The sequence below is a fragment of the Acomys minous genome (assembly GCF_964271855.1).
Source record: "Acomys minous genome assembly, chromosome: 17".
Taxonomy (NCBI): domain Eukaryota; kingdom Metazoa; phylum Chordata; class Mammalia; order Rodentia; family Muridae; genus Acomys; species Acomys minous.
Genome location: NC_140500.1, coordinates 6,234,846 through 6,240,890, shown reverse-complemented (window position 1 = coordinate 6,240,890; position 6,045 = coordinate 6,234,846). Strand labels below are relative to the sequence as shown.

General features: G+C 43.9%; 1 long non-coding RNA gene across 1 annotated transcript; it reads left to right on the top strand.

Moving 5' to 3' along the window:
- Positions 1 to 4,424: 4,424 nt before the first annotated feature.
- On the top strand, positions 4,425 to 5,666 carry LOC311588177. Its single transcript, XR_014776101.1, has 3 exons — positions 4,425 to 4,481; positions 4,592 to 4,769; positions 5,607 to 5,666. It is a non-coding gene; the product is annotated as an uncharacterized lncRNA (long non-coding RNA).
- Positions 5,667 to 6,045: the final 379 nt, after the last annotated feature.

Genomic DNA, 6,045 nt, shown 5'->3' with positions numbered 1-6,045 from the left:
ACTGCCTATAAGGACATATTATTTCTTTAATGTTGTTTTCCAGTAGTATTCTTGAGACTTAAAAATTTCAATAATTTTATGCTTTTCTGAGTGCGCACGCACACAGGCATACAAATGTGAGTACTGGCCAATAACCCTAAACTTTCTTCACAGCCACAGATTCATGTTAGTTAAAATATATACCTGCATAAATTATCACAGAAATGAGGGCAGATTACTCATTTCATAAAGTAATGTCCTTACCACTTTTTTTTTGTTTGTTTGCTAAAACCATGTCATACAGGTTGAGGTGACATGAATCAAAATATTGACTGTCTATTTTATTCTTTATTACTAAAATAAGACTTAGATATACAGTTTCCTTCAACTATCATTTTTAGTGCAACTCTTCATTCAAAAGATGGGATGATATCAATTAGCAAGTATGCGAAAGTCCATAATCAGATGGTTGTTTTGTGTAAGGGCAACACACCATTCTGTAAGTCAATGTTCAGATTGCCATTAATCAACCATTCCCAGAAACGCACGTGTGATTCCCTCAGATTTGAAACATTATGTATGATATAAATCAATTCAAGTGAGATGAATGTAGTTTAAATGGGTATCAATATCCTTTCATTTGTGTCCTAAAGAAATAGAGAAAATCTACATTTTGTAGTGGAGGTGGTTAATATGGTCTATACACATTTTATGTATTTTTACTTACTTAATCCACAAGGAAATTGCATGTAGTGTCATAAAATTCTTGTTTTATAATTAAGAAAAATAAACTTTAGAGTGCTGGGGCAACCTTTCACATGTTCCTGTTATTTGGACTCACGTATTTGTCTTCCACTCATTAGAGTTCTCACTTATATTTTGGGCAAAATCAATACAAAGGTGTGTGACAAATGTATCCCACACCTGCCTTTAAACTTTTGGACAAACATTTTACATCCATATGTCAAGCAACAGCAAGGCAGCATTCTTAACATAATGTGTAGCAGACTTCTAATTAACCCACAGTTCTCTCAAAACAGAGTTTGATTTGATTTATAACGTAAGTAGATGATACACCTTTTCCTACACTGACTCTTGTCTCGACTGGGCTTCTGTCAGTTCATGTGGTCTGTGAGTTCCATCTACCACGACACATAAAAGCAGAAGTGGGAAGTGGGGCTGGGCGCTAGCTCACAGGGCAGAGTTCCTGCCTATTATGCCCAAGGCTCAAGGTTCAGTCCTAACACTGCTTAACCAAGGCATGGTGGGACACGCCTGTAATCTCAGCATTTGGAAGGCAGACGCAGGAAGTTCAAGGCCATCTTCAGCTCTACAGGGAACTCAAGACAATCAGGGCTAGAGAAAAGAACATGAGGGTACCTTATAAGGTGACATCATCACTTCTCACTGCAGTAGGCAGAAGGTGATGTCATCACTTCTCACTGCAGTAGGCAGAAGGTGACGTCATCACTTCTCACTGCAGTAGGCAGAAGGTGACATCATCACTTCTCACGGCAGTAGGCATGTGCTTTCTGTAGATACTACGTGGGCCACAGGTTTCTCTGTCTTCTTGAGTATTCCCCATAGCTCAGGTGTTTGTGGCTGGGAGGCACTGGAAGGGGGTGGAACTTTCAAAGCACAGACCTAACCAGTGGTCTTTGTGTCTTTGGGACTTTGCCCTTGAAGAAAATAGTAAGCTTCTTTGCCTCTTTGCCTCTCTTTTTCCTTTTGGCCTTGATATGGGCTTCATGTATCCACTGAACTGTCTCACCACAGACTGAAGGTATTGGGGCCAGTGATCATGGACAGGGTTCCCCCTTGCTTTCTGTTGCTGTGATAAGCACCATGATCAAAAGCAACTCAAGGCGGAAAAGCTTACAGGTCAAAGTTCACCAGCGAAGGAAGCAGGGGCTAGAGTGAAACCAGGGCCTGAAGGTGGGAAGTGACGTAGAGACTCTGGAGGACAGATACTGACTGGCTTGCTTGCTCAGGTTTGCTCTGACCTCTTATTACACAGCCCAGGCCTAGCTTGCTGGGCATAGCCTCACTCACAATAGGCTTCAGCCTTCGTTATCAACTAGCAGTTGAGCAAATATCTCTCAAACACGGCCATAAGCCACTGAGGTAATTCCTCAATGGAGGTTTCTTCTTTATAGGTGACTCTGGGTTGTGTTGTTGACAGCTGAAGTGAACTATGACAGAAAGAAACTAGCAAAATCATAAGCCAAAATCATTTCTCATTCCAAGTTGACTCTCTTAGGCATTTGTTTAGGAACACAAATCTGACTGACATGCCAATTTAAACTATCCCTGCATACTAGATTTGTCCTATTGTCAAAGGTGTTGACTGTGGCAACAAATCACAGAAACCAAAGGGAAAAGAGAGAGGATTCGATCATGCCTGTGTTCCACAGCACATGGCACAGACAAGACGCTTAATGCCAACATTGTAATTAGGCCCATGTAACTTGAGGTGATCATCCAATGCAAGAAGAAAACAAAAGCCACAACTATGAAGCACCTACTGTGAGTAAGCTCTATGACAAGGGTTGACAAACTCCTGCAAAGACATGGAAAGCTCTAAGGTTTGCTCTGCAACTGCCCACGCCTGCCATCATAAGTGCAAAAGTGGAGCCGCAAAGCAAGTGAATGAACGAGCATGCCTGTTTACATCAAAGAAAGCTAATTTTATTCTATAGATGAGAAACTGTGGTTTGTAGGCATTTAATATTTATGAAATCTAATTAGGGAAACAGAAGTGACTGTTAGTAATTCAGTCAAAGGAATTTGGAACAAAGAGCTAATTGAAAGGACATTTGAATTACGAAGAAGCCAAACACAATATAGCAAGTCAACCCCAAGACAGGAAAAAAGGAAGACGCTTTTTTTCCTCAGAAGATAGAGGCACTACTAAATCCTGGGAGCTGTTCAGCAGGGACTTCATTACAGAGGGTTATGCAGAGACTGGGGGTCCTGAGCAATACCCCAACAGGGAGCCTACAGAAAGGCAAGAACATCCCCGTACCCCACCCCATCTCCCATCTCTGTGCTATATCTTTGTGAACTACAGTTGGCCCATACAGCCTCCTGTGGTACAGAACGGAGTAGAGACCTGTTCCTCCTCCTCCATCATCATCATCATCATCATCATCATCATCATCATGTAACAGGGATGATGTCCTACTTAGCTTCAGGTTAGTCTTCTTTAACTGCCTCACAGTTTCTCTGGGCAAGAGTACAAATGTGATTTGCCTCCTTTCTGTTTCTCTGGCAGGGCCTGGTGCACACTAGGCAAGTATTTTATACCTGGAGAGCATTTAAAAACCATATTGTTGCTAAATTTTCATTCATTTTAAATCTAACTGTTATGCAGAGTGAAACATTACATTACAAACAGCTTCTTTGATCATTAGGAGAGTATTTTTTTTTTCTGTGTATTGCCCCAAATTTCCTCATCTAATAGTTTGCTGAAGTCACTTCTAACACTGGCAGGCTGCTGCGACGCCCCTCCCATGGTGGACTATACCTTCAGTTGTGACCCAGAATTAACCTTCCCCCATCTCTTTAGATGCTTTTGTTAGATTATTTTATCATAGAATCAGGGAAAAATCTCTAAGCCTGGGATGCTCATTGCCAGCTCCCAAGGCAAAGTTCAACAGTTCAATCTATTCTGAATGTCTCACAGGCGGGTCTTTGTTTATTTCCGCTGGATGCCCTAAATAATAGCTAAAACGTAATTCTTGTTTCCGATGCTGGATGCAACAACTTCCAGGAAAGACCGAAAGTTTCTCAGTCTATCCTCCGCAAAGAAGAAATTTAACTGCCCCCACATGATATTGGGTAGTGTGTAAATGGCTGCTGGTGGTGGGTTGCTGTGAGCTGGCAGAGGGGACAGAATGATGTGCAGGCCAGGGTGGCTGTGGGTGTGAGTCCTGATCTGCTGTAGACTAAGAACAGGCATGGGGCTGGTTCGGAGGACTGCTTTTCTGCTTCTTGATTAAAATCCTGGCCTTCTGATATTGTTGATGTGAGCACAAACCAAGAAACACTCAAGCTTGGCCTCTTGGCCAACAGTGCGCCTTCTGAGTTACCCGGGGAATCCTATTAATGTGCAGACCCTCTCTTTGTGTGTAGAGTGAAGTCTGAAATTTTACCTTATTGGCCAATTCTGGAACATCCCTAAAGTGTTGATCTGTAAATTCTATTTAGAGAAAAGCTAAGATTTCAAAAAAGTACCTGGCAGGTGCAAAAGGTTAAAAAGATGCTGCTGCTGCTGTTGCTGTTGTTGTTGTTGTTGTTGTGTTGTTGTTATCTTTTATAACCACTGGAGAACTTGGCTCAGGGAAAATCATCGCCATCCACTACCAGCACTACCCATGTCATGTGGCAGATACTATCATCAGAAGCAATTACCTTTCCTAATTCCAGCCCCTGTTGCTTGCTGCAGGCAGAAGGTAGAGTGCTTCCCACCGCTCTGAATCCTCTTGCCTCCCCGCGTTCTGGTGAGTCTTTATCTTTCTCAGTCATCACAGAACATACTTCCTGGAACGCTTTTGAAACATTATCTCTCAACTGCTGTTCTACTCTGTCATTACCTTTCCCATTGAGCCAGTCGCAACTTCCAATGTCGCGCATCAGCCTGTGTCAACCTTATTTCCTGATCTCACACCGACACGTAAGTGCTGCTCACTTCAAGAAAGCAACAAAGGGAAGCTGAGAGGACAAATCCTGTGGTGGTGGTGGTGTTTTGTTCAGATGCTCTTGGTGCGACTTGGCCAGTACGCGTTTAGGTAAGCACCCTTGATCATTGCAGTCTTTGCTAAGGTTGCTGTTGCTGCTTATGCATGGCGGTACTGCCTTACCTAAGCTGATAGATGAGGTCTTGCTGGGATCTCTTGATCTGGGACAGGATGGTCCCAGGGTTCTCAATGCCATAGAGCTGAACAGTTATAGAAGGGATCATCAAACATGCCAGTGCCCAAAACACCCGGGTGGATTCGCCTCCCAGTTCCCGCACTCACTAGTAGATTCTGACTTAGAAGATGCCTACCTCTTGTGGCCCTTTTGTTTCTCCCTAGTTAACAAGTAATAGTTTCGTAACTAGGGACAGAGGCTGGTATAACTGAATCCCTCAATGAATCTGAACGATGCTTGTGCAGGAAGGTTTTAATGGTATCAAAGGCCTTTCATAAAAAACATAATGTCACGATGCCTCCAACCCTTACGGGACTGCATGGTTCCAAAGCAGACAACCCTAGCCAATATGAGCCTCTTGGGCACGGAAGGAGTAGAGTGGCAGGCATCCCAGAGGCAGCATGAGCTGAGGCCCAGAGGGCACAAGGAAGGTCGCCGTCCTAACTCTACGACATTCCTACAAGCAGTACTACTAACTCATTTCGTTCTAACAAGTTGTTTGTTTTATTTTATTTCACTTTTGGGACTAAGTCTCTCTGTGCAGCCCTGGCTTTTTAGAACTTGCTCTGTAGACCAGCTAGCCTTGAACTCAGGGATTCACCTGCCACTGCCTCCAAAGCACTGGGATTAGAGCTGGGCAGGGCCATGCATAGCTTCCTTTCTTTTTAAGGATAAAGATCACTAACTTTCCTTGTCCTTTTTTTTTTTTTCAGGTCAAAGAATGAAGACAGGAAAGAATATATAAAGAAAAAATAGCAGCAAAAAAAGGTGGGAAGGGAGACAGGGAGGGAGGCTGAAGAGACAGAAAGTTCAGAACAAATCCTGTTGAGAGAAACTGATGAATAAATGCCAGGGTGAAATCTCTCCAGGTCTGGGGGTGGGGGGGAGGGAATGGGGGAGGGAAGGGGGAGGGAAGGGGGGAGGGAAGGGGGGAGGGAATGGAGGAGGGAAGGGGGAGGGAAGGGGGAGGGAAGGGGGAGGGAAGGGGAGAGGGAAGGGGGGAGGGAAGGGGGAGGGGGGAGGAGGGAGGGGAGGGCGGGGGAGGTGAGCACGACTTGACTTCTACGTCTCCCTTCATCTGTTCATGGAAAGGAAAGACAGGAAGTAAGTACATCTCAGCAGCAGGTTCAGCTAAGAACTGAAATTAATTTG